The 13,572-nt window shown below is 38.9% G+C and overlaps 1 long non-coding RNA gene across 1 annotated transcript; it reads left to right on the top strand.

Moving 5' to 3' along the window:
* The first annotated feature begins 1,320 nt into the window (after positions 1 to 1,320).
* LOC131999857 (uncharacterized) lies at positions 1,321 to 13,064 on the top strand. Its single transcript, XR_009399122.1, has 3 exons — positions 1,321 to 1,415; positions 7,471 to 7,547; positions 12,465 to 13,064. It is a non-coding gene; the product is annotated as an uncharacterized LOC131999857 (long non-coding RNA).
* Positions 13,065 to 13,572: the final 508 nt, after the last annotated feature.

Raw genomic sequence — 13,572 nt, forward strand, 5'->3', positions numbered from 1 at the left:
ACCCCAGCAGCCCTCAGTTTGTTTTGTGAGATTAAGAGTCACTTATGGTTTGTCTCCCTCCCAATCCCATCTTGTTTCATTTATTCTTCTCTTACCCCCTAAACCCCCCATGTTGCATCACCACTTCCTCATATCAGGGAGATCATATAATAGTTGTCTTTCTCCGCTTGACTTATTTCGCTAAGCATGATACGCTCTAGTTCCATCCATGTCGTTGCAAATGGCAAGATTTCATTTCTTTTGATGGCTGCATAGTATATATACACAATGGAATACTATGCAGCTACCTGTTAGTCTTTAACAACTGCTCTCCCACTTTCAATGGCCCAAGATATCCATGTTTAAGTTAAAGAAGTTAGTTTGATGTAGGTAGATAATTTTCCTTATGGCCTTCCTATGTATGCAGGCTCTCTAGATAAGGGTGCTAAAAACTCATATTCATTGAGTGCTCATCATATGCCATGGACTTTTCTAAGGCCCCTGTTTCCCATGACAACTCTATGAAATACATGTCCAGATAATTCCCATTTCACAGACAGGAAATGGAGGCCAAGAAAATTCACTTGCTTGCCCCAGATCCCACAGCAAGGATATGGTGGAGAACAGATTGGAATCCAAGCAGAATGGCTCTAGAAACTCTCCTATTGACCTCTCTCCATCTAGCCTTGTTAAAGAATGGAAGACCCAAGCTCTATTCTCTCATATGCCCTGTGTTTTAGTCAACCTGGCTCAGGTGTTCTTCATGGACACAGCTTAAGTTTTCTCAACTCTGTGCTTTGACTCATGTTTCTCTCTGCTCAAAATACCTTTCTTTTCAAATACTCGATTTCCTTCTGTTTGGTTAACTCCCCTTCCCCCCCAGTCAAATAATATCCAGTTCAAGAAGCTTTTCTAAGACCCTTAGTAGGAATTAATCTCTCTCTTTTTTGAACTTCTGAGATGTTTTCTATTTTCCTCCCTCATAGTACCTATTGCTCTGTGTTGTTTATTCTTCCCTCCCCATTAAATTGTACATTACTTGGAAACAGAGGTATTTGTCTATCACTTTGCATTCCTGGCCTAGGCCATGCCCATAGTACTTGCTTACAAGTTTATTTAATTAATATCACGGAGAGACATATCCAAATTGTCCTTATTTTGCTATGCAGAAAATCGAAGCCATGGGCAGTGATTCACATACAACCTCTTGTGTCTGTGTTTCCACACAGGATTGCCTCCCAGGCAGCTGTCTCCTTGGGTCACTGACTTTCCTAAAGATGACCACGGATATACAGTCACAGGCCTAATGTTGATTTAATGACAGATACTATATTTTCGGAGATGGTTACACGAGGCAAGAGATAACAGGGATTAGACAGAGATCTATGGCTTCTCCAGTCTTAAAAGCTGGCTCTGATGATGAAACCCTGGTGAAGGTGAGCCTGGCCCTTCTTCGTTGTTTGCTACTTTTTATTCAATCCCTGTTTTTAACGTGAATATTCTGGCTTTTAAAAAAATTTTATTTGCATGCCCTTTTCAAATCTCTTCTCTCTCCCATTTTCTCATAAAAATTTTATTTTCATTCTAATTAACTTTCCTCCAGATCCCTAGTGTTTATTCAAAGGTCTGCTGTTCTTAGGACTATTTCATCTTTCCATCATCCTGGGGACATTTTCGGTCTTTGGTTTCCCTCTTGGTTCAGTTGGTCTTTTGTTGCTCTGATTTCTTTTCCTTTTTCTTTCTCTCTCTCTTTTTTTTTTCATACTGCAGCCTGAATCAATAATGGAAACACTTTCTTCTTTGCAGCTTCCCTTAGAAAAACATTTCCCTGTGCGAATATGAATAGGGTCTGTAAAGAAAAACCTGTGACTTCAAAACATTCGGGCAAATTAACAGGAGAGAGCTGTTTAAGTTGGTGATCAGGAAGGCAGGGCACAAGATATTCTGAAAAACATGCAGTCATTTTGAAGCAAGTTCCCAATTTGTGACAAATGACACTGAAGGAAGGAGGAGAGAGGGTACTTAACTCTCAAGGCTGAATGTCTTTTCAAACCATCAAAAATAATGATAGACATCCAGTCCAGTCTCTGGAAAAGAGATTATTTTGCTGTGCAATGCACTGTATTTTTGTCAAGCGCTCTAAGCCTTCAATGGTTTTAGAAAGTATTGGTGCTTTGGGGAAATTTGTTTTGAATGGCTGTGCTAAAAAAAAGAATTCGTAAAACCAGTTTCTTCTTTAATCAGGTCACTTTTCTTCCATGAATAAGTGAGTAAGTTTCACCTGGGGGTAAGGTTACTTCATTTTCCACGATGGTAGAATCCCTTCATGACTTGCTTATTATCACATGAAATTTGGCTATGGTACACTCCAAAACACCTGCCTAAAACAAATCAGTCTCAAATCATAGAAAGCTGATGTCATAGGCCTGGCTGCTAATTGTTCCCCATTAGGATTCATTATACAGAGATATTTAGGAAGAGTCATGAATTCCATTGCTTCAGAGTTGACTTTCTCTGGCCTTGTTCTTCAGGGCCTTCTCTATGGGCTGTGCTGATACCCAGTGACATGTGGGAGTCTTGCTAAGCATGATCAGTGACGTTTGAGAAGGAAGGAAACTTTCCCTTCATTATTTCCACAGGAATTCTTCAGAGAAGTTGGCAAGTGTAACATCCCTACATATGCCTCTTGGCATTGCCAACTATATTTTTAAATTATATATATACAAATTAGTAAACTGTTACCAAGCGATGGAGTTCCCATGCCGCAGAGTACATGCTGAAGTGTACTAGAAGTGGGAAATCTCCATGCATGTTATGGGCCGTCTATCAAAAGGGGTTTAATTCCAACAGATAGGAAAAGAAGAGAGTAGCCAAGTAATAGAATGAGGCCAGTTAGCGTCGTTAGATAGAGGCTTCCAGTGAAGTGGAAGATTTACAGGAGTGATGGTAATATTTTCAGTGAAGACAGCGAAGCCAGTGATAACTGGGGATCTGGCAGGAAATAAGTAAAGAAGTCCAAATGAGGCGATGAAGAGATACAGTGGTGCAGGGCTTTTGACTCTGGGGTGTCTGGCTTGGTTAACTAGAGAGGCTGAGTAGCAGGTACACATCACAAATACTGGGTTCAGAATTAAATTTCCATGTGGTTGACTAGAACCCTTTTCAGGGTCTGGGAACTGAGGGAGCTACTTTGTAACAAGAGACTTTGATGCATTTGATCTCATTTTAACTGAAGAGGTTATCGTAGTGGAATAAAACTCTAAACCTTTGTAAAGTGATTTGGTTGGTAACTTTTATTGATTTAAAAAAAATCATCCATTTTTAGGATTTTATTTTGTGATGAGTGTTATAGAATTTGGAGAACCTCATCATCCAGATATGAAAATTGTTTCTCTAGTATTAAAAATTTGTTCTTGTATGTCTATGTGTAGGTATTTTATAGATTTTATTAATTATTCTTTAAATCTTACCATACGTAGATCTATAAGTTGGTTTTGACTTTTCGGATATTATAAATGTGCTGGCATAAGCAACATTTTGTATAAAGCTTTGTCTGTATTAAAATGATTTCTTCAGGCAAGAGAATTATAAATAGGATCATTGGTTTAAAGGCTATAAGCAGTTTCAGGCTCTTGATGAATATTGTTATTTTTTTTCCCCCAGAAAGAGTAAATTAATTTACACTTCTATCATCAAAAGAGAATTGCCCACTTCACTGTACCCTTATCAGCATTAGGCATTGTCTTCTTTTTTAATCTGTGCTGATTTAGTTGTTTCTCTTTTAATTTGCATTTTGGGTCATTACTTAGATTGAACATTTTTATATATGTTTATTATCTGCTTATATTTCTTTTTTGAAAAGTTAGTTATAGTCTCTGTTAAAATGTGGAAAAAATATCCTTGTACATTTTATCTGATCATTAACAGATCTTGGAATTCTTTTTTTTTTTTTTTTAAGAATAAGAAGACCAATTCTTTTTTTTTTTTTTTAAAGATTTTATTTATTTATTTGACAGAGAGAGATCACAAGTAGGCACAGAGGCAGGCAGAGAGAGAGAAAGGGGAGGAAGCAGGCCCCCCGCTGAGCAGAGAGCCTGATGCGGGACTCGATCCCAGGACCCTGAGATCATGACCCGAGCCGAAGGCAGTGACTCAACCCACTGAGCCACCCAGGTGCCCCAAGAAGACCAATTCTTATAACGATTCTGCAGATCTTTGTATAAGGAGATAGAATGCTTCCTTATTTCTGACTGATGTTACTTCAACTCCTAACTCCTAAAAGATATCTCTGGGGTAGTCAAAGGCATGTGTTAAATGCCTGCTTTCATATGGCATGGCATTAGGGGAAAATAAAAGCACTTTGTCCAGCCACATGCCCTGTGAATTACCAAGCTAATAGCTAGTGAATTACTGCATTTATTTGGAAAAGTCGTTACTCAGTGATCAGTATGTGGAGATATTAATTACTACTTTGGTCACCTTGGGATTCAAGAAATTTCCCTTGCTTATTTTTCTTTCCACTTCTCAGTTTTGCCACACACTATCCTCTGATAGGCAGGTGCAAGCCGGAAGACGGTTGCCAGGCATCCACAATTGCGTGTCAATCACTCTCCCACCTAAAGATATATTCCTCACCACCCAGAATGAATCAGAAACAAGAGCTTTAAATGAAAGAGAATCCTTTGTTTTTAACTTTGACAACACTTCCCCTTAAACAGTCCTCAGTACCTGCAGGGCTGCATACCTTTCTGGATTATTAGAATGTTACTGAGGTTCCAGCCCCTTGACTTTGGGCTGAAAGCTTCTTCAACCTTGAACTGAAAACTTCCTCTGGGTTGTTGGCTCAGTGACTGTCTTTGCAAAGCCATCCAAGCGGGGCTGCCACATGGGAGCTATTTTAAGGTTTCTCGTGGAGCCCAAGATGTATTTCTGTGCTCTACCAGACGTCCCTCAAAACTTCTGTGTCTGTGGCCAGACAGGTCACACTGCACCTGGGCTCCCATTTTGTTAGTGGAGCAAACAGAGATGCCAGCCACCCTGAGGTGGGTAACCAGGACTGCTATCCCAAGGAGAGACACACTGGGCCAGATCACACCATGCTCTGACTTTTGGTGACTACTGCATGACTTCAGCCACTTTCTTTAGCCTTGCTTTCCTTATCTGCAAAATAAGGGAGTGGGAGCAGATGGTCACACAAATTTCTCCCATCTGTACGGATGAATGAATCTGATTCTGCTAGCCTCTGTAGACTTGATCTTTTTTTTTTTTTTAAACTTCTAATCCCTTTACTCCAGAACATTGATCAATTATTTTAAGAATCATTTTAGACTCTCCCCCACCCCACATGCTAACCATGAATATCAGTCAGGTGTTTACTTTTTTTTCTCCCCAAACTACAGGGATAAAGTTTCTTAAATACATAAAGAATCAAAGGGGCCCCGTAGCCATCATAAATGGTGTGGTCTGGGTTGTCAGGTTTCATCTGTGAGGCTCGACCCTGGGTCATGGTAGGACCACAGCAGTAAACACAGCCAGAGGAAGTTAGGGTATAAAGGGACTGCAGCTCGTGCAGAGAAAATCAGAAGAAACTCTTTTCTGATTCAGACGAGACAGATTTTGCATCATGAGGCGAGATATATTCTGGAAGACGGTAAAGCTCTCCTCCACAAAGTTGCCAAGAAAGTAGATGTGGAGACACAGAAGAAAAGCTAGAAACTAGGGCAGTACTGGGGAGCTTGCGTCAGCGTCACTAGGAGTTGATTCCCAATGAAGTAGAGAACATTTGAAATATGTAACTGTTTGATGCATTTTTCACTGGTTTATCTAAGGTGGGGTTTGGTTTGTGTATCAAACTCCACTGAAAGGGGTCTATTTAAATAGAGTTGGACTTCAGAAATGTAAACTTGGGTGGAACCAACTGTACATCTGAAGTTCCATCAGTGACCAAGAGATAGTAGTTCTCCCAATCAGGGACCCCGCTTAAACTGGGACTACAAAGACAGCCCTGGGAATCTATCTGTGTGCACACTGACTAGGTTTATCTTGCCAAGGCAATATTTGGAAAATTGACCAACTCTGAATAGGTATCCAAAGTGTAAACTCTTTAATGGATAAATGGATGTTTCTTTTATCTGTGTTTTTTTATTTTTTTCTTTTACCATGTATCTATTGCCCAGATTGTGAATGAGCACGAGCTGCGGTCTCTTTGCATTAAAATGAACGCTGAGAAATCCACAGAAGTCAGAGGAAAATGGAGAGTTCAGGAACCAAGAGAACAAATAGGATAAACCTTTGGGAAACCTACTGTTTGCAATGAGCTGGTAAAAGTGGGGAGAGCTTCCAAGGATGAAGGGCGGCAGAAGGCAGGAGCCAGATGAGGGAGGGGAAGCTTCTTTTGTTCTCTTTTTACTTTCCCTGCATTTCCTTGAGCCCAGGGCTACTCTTCACTGGAGTCTGTGGCTGACACAGACACGGGTGCCCCTGGCCCCCAGTCAAGTAGAAGGGCAGATACAAGCTCTGCTGGTTGAGAAGTTGAAGAAAGCAGATACTGGGGACTGGCATCATTTAGACTCACTCACTCACATGTATGATGGCTGATGCTGGCTGTCAGCTGGTCCCTTAGCCGGGACTGTTGGCTGGAATGCCAGCATGTAGGCTGACATGTGACATGGTGACTGGGCTCTGAGAGAGAGAGAGAAAGAGAGAGAGAGAGAGAGAGAGAGAGAGATGCAGGCAGAAAGTGTATTACCTCTTATGGAAGTCAGACATTCTGTTTCATTCTATTTGGCAAGGCGGTCACAAAGTTCTGTCCGGGTTCCGGAGGCTGGGCTATAGCTTATATCTCTTGATGGGAGAGGGACAAGGGTCGATAAGAGTATGTAGAACTGGAAATACTGTTGCAGACATTTTGGGAAAATAAACTCGTCATATAAAAGAACTAAATGAGGACCAGAAACTGGACAACAAATGTTATCTGTATTGTGTGATTTGAGCCAGTGGAGGAAGAATTTAAATTTAAATTCAAGCACTACAGCCTGCCAGAAGTCTATTTAGACAAGGGATTCAGGCATCTCCTAGGAGAGAACTCATTCCAACGGGAGAACATCGGAGAGCCAAAACTTTGTTCAGGAATAAACAACTCTCTTCAGTGATGAAAAACTGATCTTGAATGTAGTTTCGTGGATTGCTCTTGTCGGGGATGAAGCTTTCGAAAAGGAAAAGAAACAAACAAACCTTATCCGTTAAGATCGCAAGTCCAGGCTTTCAAAGGACCGGCTCATAATCTTAAAAATATAGCAAGTATTTAAAGAAAAAAAAAATCCCCCAAGATTACCGAGGTAACCAGGTTTATTAGCTTTTGTCAATATGCTATGTGACTACTATAAAATGTAATGGCTTCACAAGCAAATAAGCGGGTCACCTGGGGCTTCGTAGTTCTAGTTTGGGTTTGGCTGGTGACTCCAAGCTTCAGTAAGGGCTCGTCTGTTGCAGGTGTCTCCCACCCTGTCTTCTTGGGGCCAGTAGACCCGCCGGGACATGCTGAGTCAGGTGATGACAGAAGTTCAGAGGTGAGTGAATAGCAGTGATGTCTGCTAAGGACTGGCGTCTAAGCTCACAAGTTGTCCGTTCCAACTCATTGGTCAGAGCAAGCTATGGGGCTGTGCCAGACGTCAGGGTGCGGGAGGGGGTACCCTCATCTTCAGTGGTGGAAATGCAAACCAGGGAGAGTAGAAGAAATGAAACCAGTAATACATTTTACCACACTGACCATTCATGGAAAACAGCATTTTTTTTTCCCACATGATTTCTGAGTCCACAAATATTGCTATGTGTTTACGCACACACAAGTTTCAGACATCCAGTGTTATAAAAGAAGGAACACCACGTTTGTCAGTGAGTCAGCATCTCATGGGAAAGGCTCCAGGTTTCATTTATGCTGGAGTCTAGAACTAGATGAGGAATCCCTTTTTTAAAAAATGTGGGGTTTTTTTGAGTGGGGAAGGGAGGTTGTTTGTCTATCTATCTATCTATCTATCTATCTATCTATCTATTTGTTTATTATTTTTACTGTGAGATGTGATACACATGATTATCCATAAAGGTAACATATAAAGAACTCCTGTCTAAATATGGAATGAGGGCTAGAAGTTGTAAAATGTAACATAGGCTGGAAACAAAACAAAACAAAACAAAACTGACTGGGGTCAGGTTGTGAATTGTGTGCCTAACAGGATGAAGAGGCTGCCTTTACTGTCTGAGGAAATCATCAGAAAGCTTTAACTACATTAGATTTCAATATTAGAAACCAAGTTAAATTTTAGAAACCAATTCTAATGACAATTTAAAGGGATACAGGGGAGAGATACATGAATATACACCAAATGTAACTTGATACAAGGTAGACAATGATTATTATTCTTTTTTAAAAAATTATTTGAGAGAGAGATTGTACAGGAGGTCGGGAGGGGCAGAGGGAGAGGGAGAAGCAGACTTTTTGCTGAGGAGGGAGCCTAATGTGGGGACTTGACCGCAAAAGCCCAAGATTATGACTTAAGTTGAAGGCAGACTCTTGACTGACTGAGCCACCCAGGCACCCTGACAATAATTATTATTCTAAAGGAGAAATATAGTAATGGGCGAATGGAAAATAGATTAATCCCATGTGGGAGGTTCTGGGAAGACCACTAAATTAGATACATTGAAATCACATGATGGGAGAGGCACAGCGAGCAACGAAGAAGGTAGAACATTCATTTATTCAGCAACTCTTGAGTGCTATTAGGTTCTGGGCACTGTGTTAGTTACTGGGGATGCACTTTTGGACAAAACTAAAAACATTTCCTGTCATTGAGGAGTTTATATCTAGTGAAGATTTGGACATTCGTTAGACATTAATATAAGCAAATTCAAAACTCTAATAGTAACAAGCGCTGTGAAAGAGAGCGCTATGATGGACTCTTTGCAAGGAGCGTGCCCTGGTTAGGTTAGGACAATCAGGAAATTCTTCCATTAGGCAACAACACAGAAGCAGAGATCTGAAGGGTTAGTGGGCGATTAATTAGGTGAAGGGAGGAGGGATGATGTTCGACAATACCGACTACTCACCACATGCCAGATGATTCCTAAATGCTTTACAGGTATGGAATCTGTTTCTTTTGAGAATAACTTTATGATCTAGGCTCTGTTATTTATCTCCATATAACAGATCCTGCAACTTGAGCTCACAGAGGGTTTAAAGTTCCACAGCTTGTAAAGGTGCCCCAGACATACGAACCTGGACAACTGTTCCAGTCCAGTTCTTTCTGTTCTCATATCTCCCCAGATAAGGAAGAACAAATGGCATGTTCAAGGCTCTGGAGGGAGGCAGGTTGGGAGTGAGGGACTGAAATGAGATCATGTGAACAAGCAGAAGTAGCCAGCAATAGAGTGACGTGGAAATGGTAGAGAGAGGCCACTGAGGCAGGGCTTCGTAGCACGTATAAAGGAATTTTTGGTGAAGCTATTGTAATATATCAATGCCTTTTAAGCAGTGAAATCATATTTTTAGACATGCATTATGGCAATACTGTGGAGAGGGCATGGAGGAATATCTGTGGACCAATTTGGTGGCTAGTGTGATCTGTCAACCAAGAAATGATGGGAGTTTAGGAAAGGCTGATATTGCAAAAGATGGGCAGCTGCAAAAGATGGGTGGATCTTAACTTTCTAACAGGTAAAATTGCGTGGACTCTATGAACTGAGTACCAGAGGGATAGTGTAAGGGGAACGAAGGTATTAAGAATGACTTCTTGTACCTGGCATAAACAGCTGGACACCTGGCACCAAGGATGGGTCTGCTTGATAGATTATTTTGGGGACTGGGGCAAGGTCAGCTCTGCCAGTATGGGGATCGGGATAAGGAGAAATGATTAGCAGTCTGGGGTGACTGTAGCAGGGAGCTTGTTGCTTGCCTATGGCTTTTCCTCCTATGGCTGCAGCTTCATAGTTGACATTGCCACAAAAATAGAGAATACTGGTAGTATCATTTGCTGCAAAAATACAGAAGCAAATACAAATGGAAGAAGAAATTGGCTTCTTCTGGTTGATAAAAATAGATATAGAGACAAGAATCACTTTATAAAACTCAGGTTTATTTCTAGATACATTAGATTTTCTGGTCTTGGCAACATAATCTAAATGGGAGAAGAACTTTAAAGCTAAAGTCAAGCCATTTTGATTCAAATATTATTAGACCTTTTCATCATCTAGACTTTGATGAAATAGAGGGTTCTAGTAGTAGATGGTGTCTCGAGGGATGAGATGTTCTGTTCCTTTTCCTCTAAGTTCAAATGCATTCATACTGCCACAAATGATTTTCTCCCTTAAAAATAGCCACAAGAAGCTCACATTTATTTATTTATAGGCAAGTGGTATTTGCTTTCCAGAAATGAGAAAGTCTTGCAAGCTCTTTTTGGTATGAAATTCAGATTGATGGAAAGAAATGCCTTGCCTTAAAGGGCAGACCTGCCTTGTTGCAAAAATTTAATTAAGCTTTAAAAGTGCCATGAAATGCAATTGAGCCGTTCAAGCAAGTAGATTGGAATAGAGGCTTCAGGTGATAAACAGGATACTAAATGTATTTCAAAGTGAGATTCCGATATAAAAGTACTGCCCCACTAGAAACCATTTTTAATTAGACTTCACTCTTGGTTCAGTTGCATAAAAGTGTTAATAACGGTACTTAAACCCATAAATTTGATTTTGCTTTTATGCCCTGTTCTTGAGACAGCAAATTATCATGAACTGTAAAACACACATGGACAGTGGTTTTCTAACTCTTGATTACATTCATTGTTAGAACTTTACAACTCATCAAAAACATGGTCTCAGCAGCTTTTTATGAATATAAATATAAATTAAATATAATTCAAATTATATATTTAATTTTATTAAATTAATTTTATTAAATTAATAAATTAAATTAAATATTAAATAATTAAATATAATTTAAATATAAATATAAAATATAAATATAAATAGATAAGCAAGATGATTTACCCAGTCTTTCTCAACAATGCCATTATGACCCCCTAGAGATAGGGTTATCACAGCAACTGTGGTAACTTACTGGTGTTTGATGGATGGAGTGAGATATTAGCTGTCCTGCCAAGTCCAGGACAGCTGTTTAAACATAGACTCTCCCCTATCCACACTGTTCACCTATGGACTAGTCTATTGGTCATTCACATAGGTGAGAATCCCCTTTATAATGATATGAGCCTAGAATGTAACTCAATTTTACATATCAACAAAGTTGGACGTTTTTGTTTTCAGAGCTTTTATATAAACTGAATTTTCCAGAAATACTACTGTAATGTATACTGAAGAATTGTATATTGCCTTATTTTTAATTTTACAAAGAAGTGATTTCCACTTTGATATATCATGCCATCAACGGAACCCCTGCTGTTTGTACTGGGTACATCTGAGCAGCACACTCCGACTCATCAGTGTGCATTTACCACTCATGCCCCATTCATGGGGATTCTATGCACAGGTGCAAGAATCTGACTTCTTCATTGTATCTTCACAGGTAGTTGCAGTATTACAGTGTAGCTAAGTCTGAGAACTTCTATCTCAAAATACCAGTTTAACCAGTACCTTATACATTGTTTTCCTTTTATTTATTATATATTTAGTAACTATGGGTATAGATAAGTCATATTATTTATGAGTATTCATTACAAAAGTGTATATTACGAAAGGGGAGTGTTAGGTCCAATAGGGCTAATGGAGTTTGAACCTCACTCAAGCACATATGTGAATTCTATAAATTTTAAAATGCCAAGAAGAGACATTTGAACCCATTGTAGTTGAGGATTAGGTTATAGACAACATAAACAAATACGTGAGATTTGACTAGGAGTGTTGGGTTGAAAGAGCATGTTAAGTCAGAAATATTACCATAGTTTACATTTTACCATATATGCACATATCACAGTATTTTAAAGGTGACAAAATATTTAGAAAGAGATGCGTAAGTCTATAAATATTTTTTTAAGAAATTTCTTTCTTTTGAGAGAGTGAGAGTGAGCGTGTGCAGGCTGGAGCAGGGGGAGGGGCAGAGGGGGAGAATCTTCAAACTGACTCCCTGCAGAGTGCAGAGGCTGTTGGGGGCCAGATCTTAGGATTCAAGGTCACGACCTGAGCTAAAACCGAGAGTCCAGTGCTTAACCTACTGAATCACCATTGTGACCCTGCGTAAGTCTATAAGCTTTTTAAAATAAGGGCACTCAAGTTTCTACCATTAAGTAGATACTGTATATAAATTCGGTTTGCACACTTTTCTCTGGCTTATTTTTAAAACAATTTATCTAGAGTCAAAATAAAACTAATTTTTAAAAATTGGTGTTGAAACTATAATGTAAATTTTGGAAATGTTAATATTTATCTCAGAAATATATTAGTGAACACTTAAATTTATTTTATTTTATTTTTTTTTTAAGAATTTATTTATTTGACAGAGAGAGAATAAGCATGGAGAATCGAAGAGGGAGAAGCAGGCTTCCCACTGAGCAGGGAACCTGACGCCGGACTCCATCCTGGGACCCGACATCATGACCTGAGCCAAAGGCAGTCACTTAATCAACTGAGCCACCCAGGCACCCTGCATTTAAAGTATTTTAATTAATACAATTATCACATACACACCAAAGACCAGCTAGTGCCAGTCTTTTTAGTCAGATTATCCAAGTTAAGTCATGACTTCATGACTTAGATGCCTTAAATATATTATTATTTTTGTTACATGTAATAGAACAATATACATTAGGTTAAACAATAGATTTAGAGTATTTAACATAAAATCTCTATTCCTTGTATAAGATTTTTCTTCATTGAATTAACTAATAATCTCAACACAGGCTTTGCTTTCCTGGAAGACTCAGGTATTGGATACTGGGTAGGACAAACAGATTCTGAAATTTGAGAGCTGAATTACTATGTGAAATTTTACCAAAACTAATATTGACTGATAATAAATATCTCTTTGTAATGTGTTACAATTATTTAAAAAAAGATACAGTTCTCAACTTTTATACATTCAACATTCATATACTTGGTTTTAATCCAGTCAATATATTACTCCTAAACTTCCTTACCTATACTACAGTCATACTTTCAATATATCATCTGGACAATCCATTTTTTAAAATACTACACAGAGGTGACCAGCATTTATGTTATTTTTCTAAGTGGTTCCTCTGCTATTTGCTGTGAAATCATATGCAATTTACTCTGCTAAGCTTCAGTTTCAAATTGGGTAATTATAGCATCTCACTATATTTCAGTATTGAATGGATTAATGCATGCAAAGAGGTTTTATACAGTTCTAACATAAAATAAGTGCTCATAAAAATATAATATTCTGAGTATTAATTATTAGCACTAGCAAAGGTCACGATTATTTGGGAATTTTATTTTAACTTGCCCTTTTTTTTAGGAAACATGAGGACTAACCAAAGTTAAGATGTTCCTACTATTGCTAAAATGCCTAGTCTCACAAAATTAAACTAATGTAGACAAAGCTGGAAATTATTAGCTGGAGGCTTGAAG

Source organism: Mustela nigripes, chromosome 13, assembly GCF_022355385.1.
Source record: "Mustela nigripes isolate SB6536 chromosome 13, MUSNIG.SB6536, whole genome shotgun sequence".
Classification (NCBI taxonomy): Eukaryota; Metazoa; Chordata; class Mammalia; order Carnivora; family Mustelidae; genus Mustela; species Mustela nigripes.